The sequence below is a fragment of the Mus pahari genome, chromosome 4 (genome assembly GCF_900095145.1).
Source record: "Mus pahari chromosome 4, PAHARI_EIJ_v1.1, whole genome shotgun sequence".
NCBI classification, from domain to species: Eukaryota; Metazoa; Chordata; class Mammalia; order Rodentia; family Muridae; genus Mus; species Mus pahari.
Window position 1 is genome coordinate 124,509,788 of NC_034593.1, and position 12,609 is coordinate 124,522,396.

Here is a 12,609-nt window from a genome sequence, read left to right on the forward strand (position 1 = left end):
CACCATGACTAAAAGCTTCTAAGAGAAGGAAATAGATTGTCTAGCTTATACTTCCATGGTCACAGTCTATGATTAAGGGAAGTTGAGGTAGAAACTCAAGTAGGGGCTGAAGGAGAAATCATGGAGAAGTAGTACTTACTAGCTTGCTCACTGGCTTGTTATCAACCATATACAGCCCAGGACCACCTACCTATGGATGTTACTGCACACAGTGTTCTTTCCTATATCAATCACCAACCAAGAGAATGACTTGCCCAGTCAAGCTGGTCTAATCCAGGTACTTCTTCAGTTGAGGTTTGATTTTCCTAGTTGACTCTAAGTTTTGCCAAGTTGACAATAAAAACTAACCAGCAAACCAAAAAAGAAGGGGGAAGGAGGAAGAGAAACTGCAATGTTTTATGTCTGTGGAAGAAAACCACATATGGTATTTAGATTCTTGTTAGGCAAAGAGTGATAGCTACTCATAACCAGACGAGATGGGAAAATGAGAAGTTGAGAGAGACTATTTAAATCTGAAAGGCTAAATCTAAATTACCTGTTGATCTTTAACCCAACTATGAAGTTCTCTATTATTTTATTGGGAAAGTTACATAAAAGCTAGCCTTTTTAGTTCAATTTAAAATAGGGACACCTGAATCCTCTGCTTCATGAGACTTGAGAAAAGAACTACAGTTTCTCTGATTCTCAAAATGAGCCTAAAGCAAAAGGAATGGTAAGCCTACTTTAAACAAAATGAAATGGGCAGGGTAGAAAAATGATGCTTCCATTAGAGTTGAGTAAAACCAAGAAAGGACATCAAAGATGCCATGATCTGGCATCTAGTAGCTCAGCTACAGACTTAATGAACTTACAGAACTACTTAATGAACCAGCAAGCTAATTGATCTAGCCAAAGTTTGTTCTTGAGACTAGAGTGAAAATACATGGTATTATCACACTTTATGATTTTAAAGTATGAAATGGAGAAACAAAAAAAAAATCACCATGTCTTTGCATGTGCTTACAAATATACATGAGCCAGCCACATGGATTCACAAACTGTACTCACTAACTATTCAAGCAGTGAGAATCGTAAGGAGGCAGTTGAAGGTGTATTAAAATGTATTTCTAAGCATAATCTAGCTATTGTCTCAACTGTATTTTTCTCAGTTTAGATAACAGTTTCCTTAATTCAGTAAATCTATTTTACTTTTACTCTCCATGGCAAGAAGTAGAAGTTGCTCATCAAGAAGTCACCTCCCCTCCAACTTCTTCTTTACTCATTCTGTCTTTCTCTCCTATTATTTTCCCCTCCATTCATCATTTCTCTTCTCTTTCCTTCAACAGCCCTCATCCTATCTTCTATTGTTCCAATTTAGGAACACAGTAAGCAAACTGCCCAAGTAAAGAAAAAGTGGCTTTCATTCACTGACTGAACAGCTCCTGAGATCCATACAAGACTCTAGAGTTGTTGCTGGCCACTGTTGTCTATGTGGAAAATCATTGTTCCTCCCTGAAGGATATGAAGCAAGCAGGAGCCATAGTAGAATGGGTAGTATATGGTTCTATTACAACAAGCCACTGAAGGACCCCAGCATGAGAGAAGTTTTCATAGTCCAAGGGAAAGGTTAGTCATTTCTCCACTGGCACATGGGAATATCAATATACCACATTCTTTAAAATACTCTAAACTTAAATAGATACTCTAATAATTTGTCACATTTTCCCCTGGATGTTAATTTTTTTTGAGGATTAGAATAGTCATTGTGGAAACTAAGGAGAGTAAGAGATATCCATGTGATTGGGAGAATGCTGTGTGGTATGTGTTATGAATAAAAAGGAGATTCTGTGTGACACTTTCATTTGTTGCTTTGCCACTTTTTAAGCAAGAATTTCTTTTCTTACATCATAGGATAGGATCTTTCTGCATTCAGTACAGAGAGGCTTCAGCAGAGCAGGTGTTCCCACATGGAAGGGTGGAAGGATTTCAGTTCCCCCAAAGCAGAGTCTCAGATAAGGCTCTCAGTGATGGCCATCTCTCTCAGAAAAAGGAAAGAGAAAGGGAAGGGAGGGAATGGGAGGGGAGAGTAGGAAAGAGAGGAGGGGAAGGGAGAAGAGGGTGTCTGTAATAGAGTTGAAAAGTGAGGACCACCCTCTTAAGGCCACCAGGTGGAAAAGCTCCTTGGCCTCAGCCTGACTGCTGAAGACTCCCTGGGGGTTATACACTCTCTGAGCTGTATGTGGGTTATACACTCTCTGAGCTGTATGTGGGTTATACACTCTCTGAGCTGTATGTGGGTTGTACACTCCCCCAGCTCTGTGCTTGCCTGAGGAACAAGGGAGCTCCTGCTGTGCCCAAGCAAAGGGGTAGAATACTGAAAGACCCTTTGGTTGGCAAACTGATGAAAGGAAAATGATGCCTTGAATAAAGGAACTCCCTGAACTGTGCTCAAACAGAAAAGCTATGGCTGAAAGCACATGATCCAAGGCTTCCTCTACAAATTTACACTGGGACTGCCTTTCCTGATGCTAAAAAGAAACACGATTCAAATCTCCAACTAAGGAAAAACATAACAGAATGTAAATTCTTCTGTTTGATTAATCTGAGGATAAGGTGTAACCGCCCCCACCCCCTGCCAATATGTCTGTTTGTTAGATTTTTTTTTTCAACCTGAGAAATACTGTGCATCAAATTCCAAATCAAATACTTGACTATGAAAGGATTTCTTTTCTTGCTGCCTTCGCCTTGGAGTCCTGCATCCTTATGCTGTTTGGAGAGGAGTTGACACTAGAATGGAGAAAATAGTCCAGAAGCTGCAGGCAGAAGCAAACAGATGGATCATGTAGGCTTCACCAAAGGAGCAAGCAGAGATTATTTTTATCTCCGAATTGTGCTCTTATTTGTATTTGAATATGTGTTCTACCCATTACCAGTGCAGGATAATGCTGTTCCCCCTGCACACTACTGACATGCTTTCATTCTATGCCTGCAAGCATTTATCATTAAATGTCCAAATGGTGGTAGAAGTCTATGCTTCAGAGAGCAAGTTCACAGAATTTAACATAGCATTTATAAGTGCTTATGTGATTAAAGTATTTCACAATAAAATTTCCTTCGTAAGAGTACTTGAGAATGTAATATATTATTCTTCCAACTCTGGAAAAATTTAAATTTGGTTACATTAAATTGTAGCAAATATAGCACAATGTATGTTTTTGGGTTTCTATTGTGGAATAAGATGCCATAACCATAAGCAATTCAGAAAGGGGAAGGGTTAATATCATCTTACAGCTTGTAGTCCATCATCCAGAGAAGTGACAGCAGGAACTTAAGGCAGGAGCTGATGTGGAGGCAATGTAGGAATGCTGCTTACTGGATTGCTCCTCATGGTTTGATTAGCCTACTTTCTTAAAGGAACCAGGACCACTGCCAAGGGATGGCACTGCCCACAGTGAGCTAGGTCCACTCGCTTCAAACACTAGTTGAGAAAATGCAGCACAGACTTAAACACAGGCAAATATTGTGAAGGCATTCTCTCAACTGAGAGTCCCTTTCCCCAACTGATACTAGCTTGTGTCAAGTTCACATAAAACTAGCCAGCACAGTAAATAACAACACAGGAAATCATGCAATTTATGCAAAGGGGTTAAAAGTCTAATAAATGGGATTAAATGCAGATCAAGAAGCACCTTTAATTAAATTTTGCTTTCATAGTCCATTTTCCCTTAAAAATTATAGAAATGTATACATAAAATATGAAAATAGTGGCAGACATTATGTATGGCAGCCTTTTTAGAAAATAAGTAAGTAATCTTAAAACTTTTAAAAATAAATATGACAGTGTATTGCTTCCTAATAAAACCCTTGTATTTTATTATGGGACATAAATTATAAATATTCAAAACTGCATTCTTGAATATTTGAATCTTGCTAATCTTTCTATTATAATTACTACTGTAAGGAGTGTTTCTGAACATATATCCAAGATCACCTGTGGGAAAATTTTATTGTGATTATTTCCTAGAATTGGAAGAGATAAACACAGACTATATATCATTAAGACATAGTTCATGGAGATTTGAGGTTCAATTACATGGAGTGATGAAAATTTAATTTTTTTCTCTGGATTAAAGCAACAACGGAAAGATAAATGTATAAAACAACTAATATATTGGACATGAGGCAAAAACAGACCACGGTCCCTGAGAGAAACACTGTGCTAATTCTTTTTGCCTTCAGGGAATATAGGCCACATACCTACCTCATGTGGAGGCTGCAGAGAACTGGAGCCGTGCAACTAGAGCTGAGTCTCAAGGAGACCAATATGCTCCACATTCATAGGACAGTGGCACACAGGGCAGCTCCAGAGAGCTCTGAAGTATCCCACACAGGTAGACAAGTAAGCTCTGTCCGTGTGTGCGCATGAGGAAACTACATGAGGGTGGGAAAGATTTCAGAAGGATGAGAGGACCAAGAGCATGTACCACACAGTGAGAAAAGAGTTGCTACTCCCAAGAGCCTATCAGAAGCTCCTGGTATGCACATATACTGGGTAAGCATGCAGAAGGGTCGGACTTCAAAGACTGGCCCAAAACAGATCTTACTCAGTGTGAATGGAGCATATGTCAAGAGCCACACTGTAAAGAATAATATGTCTCAAGGTGAATTAACTTAATCATAAACAAAAGTGAAGAGCCCTTTTTGATCCCAGCAAGGTGGTATGCTGTGCAGCCCTGAAAGGCAACCTGTTTTGGTTGAGTGAAGCTTGCTCTGGAGACCCAGTAGAAAACTCTACAAGGGACAGAACAGTGAGCCCCATGCACAGAGACAGGTGCCTGACACACAGAGCCCCCAAGTCCATAATTCTGTGACTATCAGTCACACAGACAAAGCCCCAAGTTCTTGGCATTCTAGCTATCCTCCACCCTCAGTTACCTAACAACAGCCAGGTATGCTCCTCCCCACAGTTACCTGGCAACAAGATAGTCCTTCTCACTATAAAAGGGGCTGCTTGGCCCCTTCTTACTCTCTGAAGATCTTACCTCTCATTCTTATATCTAGCTCTCCTCCTCTTCCTCCCTTCTCCCCTTCTCTCCACTTCTCCATGGCTGGCCCCTCTCCTTCTTTTACCTTCTCTCTTTCTATCTTTCTGCAATAAAGCTCTAAAACCACAGACTGTCTCTCTGCTCAAGGTCCACCATGCTTAAATGATAGAGTAGGCTTTCCCCTAAAGAGCTGTAAGGCCTTCCTGTGCTCCAGCTATGGACAGGACTAAAGACTCCCCACTTGTGTGGGAACCACCCAGCACCCCCTCTCCCCTGCCAACTCCTCCCTTCAGCCCCGGGGATGACTGAGCTGCTCCCAGTGGCCTAACTTTGTTCTCAGCTCTTCTGCGGTGTTCAGCAGCGTCTGGGATGTTTGAGACTGAGAACCTGTTATCTCTGGCCTCCATGAGGCCCAGAGACCTCAGACTGCCCCTTTTCCAACCCCAGCTGGCTGGGTCCTTAGCTTCCCACAGCCAGACACCCACCCAGGGCCAAGTGGAGAGTGCACCAGAGCATCAGAACTCTGGAAGTTCATGGCTTCTCTCCCACCCCCTTTATTCCCCCATGCCCACTTGCCCGACAGTATACAACTATAGTTCCAGATGCTCATAAGACTAACACTGAGGGATTGCTTGAGCCTGGGAGTTACAACCAATACAGGACAACATAGCAAAATTTTATCGACAAAGGAAAAAAATAAGAATTATTTACAGACATATAAAAACATACACAAACTAAATAAGTAAAGTCACAATATCTGATGCCTAGGAATAAATTTCCAAGCATAAAATAAAAAAGAAAAATATAAGTCATAGAGAGGAAGTCAGATGATCAAATAGTAGAAACTCAGCCAGAACTCAAATAGATGTTAGAACCAACAATTAGATAAAGAGGTACAGACTTTCATAACTATTTTCCATATAGAGTGAGATAAGCAGATGACATCTCTGAGAGGATCTGCCTTATGATGTCTGTGTGCAGGATATGTCTCATGCCTCATTCAGATTATGCATCTGGCTCTAGAAGTTCAAACATGAAAGAGCTATATATAGACAAATTGTATATAGACATCCAGAGAGAACATAGGTATGTCCGTGGATGATACAGATGTAATTTTGTTGGATTGTTTTAAAGATTTGGCTAAAACTCTAGAAATACAAACTACAATGTTGAAGAAAAAAACCAAATGAACAATAAAACAAAAACAAAAACAAAAGAAAGAAAAACACTGAATAGCATTAAAAGCAGATTGCATTATATTGTGGGGAAATTTTTATTTTCAATTGATAACAAAAACTATGCAAAACAAAATATCTTGTAAAAGCAACTAGAAAACGATGAGTCTTGGGATAGTTGAGGAGAGTCAACAGATTAAAATCCAGAAAGGAAAACAGAAGCAGAAAATGGAACAATAAAGATATGTTGGACAGTTGAAAGGTTTTTAAATTTGATGAAAATGACAAATTTTAAATGGAAAAAACTTTAACTAGTAAAATTTCCTTCAAATATTTAGCAGAATGTTTTTGCAATGACCAACAGAGTTTAGAATTTGACCAACTATTCTGGGCTTGGCTATTTGATCTCTGGGCAGAGTTATGTCCTCAAAGAGCTTGGATTATCTTACTAGACAATGATTTGGATGTCAGGCTGATGACCCAGGAGAGAGTATAAATGCATCAAGTTGAGCTGATTTTATTTTTTGAGCTGTTGTGGCAATGTGATTGTGTATTAAAATAATACCTGATACCGACCAGTGAGCCATGCAAATGTGTAGCCTTTCTCTCCTCTTGTTGTTCTTGTGAATCTCACTAGTAAAGACTTTCGTATTTGGAGAGAGAAAAAAGTCTACAATCATATGATCTATTTTACATTGTTTTTCACTGTTTAAAAATAAATCTCTGCAAGGGATCTTTGTAAGAAGTGCAGCTGGATCTAGATGGTTGGAAAACACTGATGAGTTTTGTAAATCATTCCTATCGAGGGCATCACAGACAGCCTAACTCTCCTGGAAAGCCACAAATGTGGCTTAGAGAGAAGGAGAGAGAGAGATGCTGAGGAACTCCAGACTAGGACAGTCTTAGTCTACCTCTATTTCCACATCTTACCTTAGGGTTGATTCAACTAAAGAACCAACAGGAAGTTGGGAATGAGTGACTTGATGACACTACTTTGTAAATTAGTGACTCTACTATTTTTTGAGGAGTTGGCCAAGAGATTTTGATGAGAAAATGAAGGGAAGGCTAAGGAGAGGAAAGATCTAGTTGGAAGTATTATTGGCAGAGCTATTCTTTTGACTCTGACTGTGTTTAAAAAGGAAAAAACGGTAAGCAGATATTAGCCCAGAAACTTAGAATATCCAAGATACAATTTGCAAAACACATGAAACTCAAGAAGGAAGACCAAAGTGTGGCTACTTCACTCCTTCTTAGAATGGGGAACAAAATACCCATGGAAGGAGTTACAGAGACAAAGTTCAGAACTGAGACAAAAGGAAGGACCATCCAGAGACTGCCCTACCCGGGGATCCATCTCATATACAACCACCAAACCCAGACACTATTGCATATGCCAAAAAAGATTTTGCTGACAGGACCCTGATATAGCTCTCTCTTGTGAGGCAATGCCAGTGCCTGGCAAATACAGAAGTGGATGCTCACAGTCATCTATTGAAAGGAACACAGGGCCCCTAATGAAGGAGCTAGAGAAAGTACTCAAGGAGCTAACGGGGTCTGCAACCCTATAGGAGGAACAACAATATGAACTAACCAGTACCCCCACCCCCAGAACTGTGTCCCTGGTGGCATATGTAGCAGAGGATGGCCTAGTTGGCCATCAATGGGAGGAGAGGCCCTTGGACGTGCGAATATCATATGCCCCAGTACAGGGGAATGTCAGGGCCAGGAAGCAGGAGTGGGTGAGTTGGTAAGCAGGGCAGGGGGAGGGTATAGGGGGCTTTAAGGATAGCATTTGAAATGTAAATGAAGAAAATATCTAATAACAAAAGGAAAAATGAACTTTTAAGAATGAAACACTTAAGACAGAAACAAAAGGAGAAACAGTAGTATCTTAATGTATATAACACTCAGATTAAACATGGCCATTTAGCACTTCTCAAACTGTTTGAGTTAAGTTGAATGTTAAGATGCAGCTTTTTATAAATTAAGTTGGAGTCTGTGTCTCAACATTTCTCATAAACTCCCAGACAACGTTGACAATGTGTCACTCTCAGGATTCATAGTTCAAGATCCGCATCGACTTCTACTTTGGTTCACTGGCTACCTCAAACCAAATTTCAAATACCATGTCATTTCAGCCACAGATAATTCAGCACATATGCCTAAAATGTAATTCATTTTAATAATGTCACCCTAATTCCATTTTTTAAAAAAATAATAGTTGCCTGGTAACTGTCCTGTCGTTATTCAAACACTACCGATTGCTTTATAATTGTTTAATTGATTTCTTTCTTTGTTTCGAGTTAAGATTAAAATAAGTCCCATGCACTGCAGTTAGTTGATGGGGACACTGACTACTCCATCCAGCAAGTGCTTCGTTTCATAAGGAGGGTGACTCATAAGTACCTTCTACCTCACCCAGCTTTATACAGTTTCACCACTCATTTTTAAGAAATTGAATAATTTGCCCTACAGAGTCTACAATAGTCTAAGTTTTTCTTGATGACAGAATCTTCACTAAGTTTTCCTGGTGGCTTGGTCTTCATAAAGTTTTCTTGATGACATGGTCTTCATTATGTTTTTCTAGTGACAGGTTTCCCATTACATTTTTCTTATGACATGTCTTTCAAGTGACTCCTTTCAAGTTTAAGTGTCTTTCAAGTGTAAAACCTAGAAATCGCACTTACCCATTTTAATTTGCCCATTTCTGAGTGTATACACAGACATTCAAACACATATTCTCCATCTCTACTTCCTGGAACAGAGCTTCAAAGACCTTGGCTCTTCCTGGAGTCAGCTGATACATATGCCTTTTTGCTCTGATATTTGTCTTTCCTTTTTGTTCCAGTGGAGTTCCTCCATCCCTTGTAGTGTATTAAGTAATAGGACTGATTTCTGTTCTGAGTTGGTGACACTTGCCACCCGTCAGTTACTATGAAGATGAAGAATAGTCACCAAAGGTAAGTTATGGTTAGAAGCTCTGAGGAAAGTCTCAGACTCCAATCCACAGTGAGACGAGAGGGTCTGGAGTTGGAGTAAGTAGTGGAACATGCCTGTTATCCACAGAGTTTATAAAGCTAATTCTTTGTCTAGTTCTAACCTTGTCATAGATTTTTCTTTTGCTTTGTTTCAAAGATGGATAAGAACATAAAATATATTCAATACTAAAAGTGTAGAATTTAATGAAAAGCATTACAGCTTCTGTTTCATATGCTAATTCTAACTGTATATAAATTTATTATGTTGTATTGACTTTAGGATTTTATAATTTGAGTGTGTGATGTTTTTATTTATTTGCAAACTTTTTACACAAATTTTATATAAAAATAATTGATTGTTCATATTTAATGAGGTTTTCATGAAAATTTCCAGGAAGATGAGTCTCATCTATGGGATGGCAATATTCTCCAGTCTCCAGGATAGAAACTTCCTCATCTATTCAGCTATATCCTTTATAATGAACTGAAGAACATGAGCATCTCTCTGGCTTTTGTGAATCATGAAGACATATTTTCACCTGTGAGAAGCAGACCTTAGGAACCCTTGACTTAGACAAACCAGAGAGAGGTTCATTTAGCCTAGGGCTCTGATTAGTTAGGGGTTGTTTGTTTGTTTGTTTGTTTTTTACTGTGAAGAGACACTGTGAGCAAGACAACTCTTATAAAAGAAAACTTTTAATTAGGGTTGGCTTACAGTTTCAGAAATTCAGTTCATTAGTGTCATGGCAGGAAGTATGGCAGGCTGTCTGCAGGCATGATGCTAAAAAGGCCAAGAGGTCTGCATCTTCATCCAAAAGCAGTCAGAAGAAGGCTCTCTCTCCTGCACTGGGAAGGAGTTTGAGCACCAGGAGACTTTGCAGCTTGCCTACACAGTGACACACTCCCTCCAACAAGGCCACACCTATTATGAGACCACACCTCCTAATAGTGCCACTTCCCATAGGCAAAGCATATTCAAACTGCCACATTCTACTCTCTGGCCCCCATAGCCTTATTCAAACTCATTTCTTTTGGGAGTCCAAATCTAGCCACAGCATGATGCAAAAATACATTTAGTCAAACTTCAAAAGCACTCACAGTCTATCACAGGCTCAACAACATTTAAACATCCAAAGTTCAAAGTCTTTTCTGAGATTCGTCTCTTAACGGTAATTCTCTATAAAATAAAAGTCAAAAAGCATATCACCTACTTCCAACATATCATAGCACAAAATGTCATAGTGAGGAAGTACTGGACCAAAACAAGATAAAAAACCAACTGGGAAAATTACAAGCTCTATCTCTATCTTTGTTGTCCAATTCCTTTCAGGTGTATAAACTGCAACACAATTCTTTCTCCTGGTTTCTGGCTGGTTCTACTTCTTATTAGCAACTTTACCTCTCAGGTATCCCACAGTTCTGGTATCTCTAATATCTTGGGGTCACTAAGGCAAGATCAGCTTTACAGCTTTTTGTTCCAGTGTCTGGGATCCACACATGATCTTCTGGGTTCTTCCAAAGGGCGTGGGTCACTTCTCCAGCTCTGCTCTCTGTAGCCTTTTAGACTCTGGCTAAACTCCATTTCACTGCTGCTGCTGTTCTGGGTGGTCATCCCACTGTACTGGCATCTCGAACATGCTGGAGTTTCTCATTGCAACTAAGTTTCACCAATAGTCTCTTAGGCTCTCTTCATGGTGCCAAGCCTCAATTTCTTTGAATGACCCCTTCAGTCCTGGGCATTCAGCTACCTTTGAGGTTATACCTTCATCAATGACCTTTCCTGGCCTCTCATAGTACCAAGCCACAGCTGCTTTCCACAACCCTTTCATGCCTTTAAAAACAAACAAACAAACAAACAAACAAAAACAGTCCACTTGGATGACACATTACCATACCAAGTCTGGCTGCTAGCAAGATGGCGATCTCTGGAACACAGCTTCTTTTTGCTCTCAGTAAAACACTTCCCAGAAGATTTCTCCTCAGTGATGCTGGTCTCTTCTTAATAACTACTAATTTCTTAGCTTCAGCGAACCTGCATCAATTGTCCCAGTAACCCGCTCTGTTCTTGAGTCTAAAAACCAGAGCCATGTGGTCACAGCTGCTGAGTTCTGTGAGAACATGGTACCCCTGTTCTATTACGTCTTTACCAACTTTCTGTTTCTTATAATTTCCTTTCAGAAAACTGTGGGATACAGAACGGTGTAAGCTTGGCAGTCTTGAAAATTGCTCTGTAGACTGACCTTAAACATAGAGATCTGCATGCCTCTGTCTCCTGAGAGTAAAAGTGTATACTACCACATCTGAACCTAAGCTTTTCTTTAATTCCTTTACACAAGACCTTTATAAGATTTTATAAGTTGTGTCCGCTGTCTCTGGATTGCAGATCATTCAGGTTGTGGGGTGGCACATGCCTGTAGAATTTGCTGAAGGAGACAGATGCTTGGCAGCCTGCAGGCAAACATGGTGTGGAAGGAGCCAAGAGTTCTGCATTTTGATCCAAAGGCAGCCATGAGAAGACTCTTCCACACCGAGTAGAGCTTGAGCACTAGGAGACCTCACAGCCCACCTATGCAATGACACACTTCCTTTAAAAAGGGCCATATCTTTTCCAGTAAGTCCACACCTTCTATAGTGCCACTTCCTGTGGGCCAAGCATATTCAAACCACCACAGGCCCCAATACATTGTAACTACTAGAGTTATAGTATCTAATAACTATTAGAGTTAGAAGTCGGGTTGTAATGCCTATTCTAACTTCACACAGCTAGTGCAATAATTCAATCAAAAGACCCCTAACTGGAGACTGGACACTTGGAAGAATAGGTTGGTATGAAATATTGCCTTGCCTCAGGCCTAGAAATTAAATTTGGAGTGGTTCTTATGGGTTACAGAAGGCAAGCTTATTTCATGAATGTTATTTTGTAGCAAATCAAATGTCTGTTTGGTTTTTTTTTTTTTCCACTTTGTCTTGTTAGTTGATATTGCTCATTGCCTCGATTCTTTAAGTAATTTGGATGGTAAAGACAATATCCAAGATATTTTATTTAGATGGGATACATACATATAAGAACATTTTCCTATTAAGCCTTTATTTTTCCTGTATATTTTTAAAGTAGAGAAAAATCTTGACCTCCTTTATTAATTTCCAAAGCAGAAATTTATCATGAACACTTGAAAATGAACTACACTGTGAGGGAACACTATTGTCATGGGTCCTTAATTAAGTTTGCTGTGACAGACCTAAAGCTTTTATTGGCGGATAATCAAATGTTTGTCCACCATGCCCTTGAGTTGCCCCTTTGGTGGCTTGTTATAAACAGTCTCTCCCTCTCTCATAAATATTTTAATGACAGTGACTTGGGGTCTGAGTGCCCAATAATCAACCCCTATGAACCTGTGTAGCCTGGCTTTAGAGACATTGCTCCTGAGATTG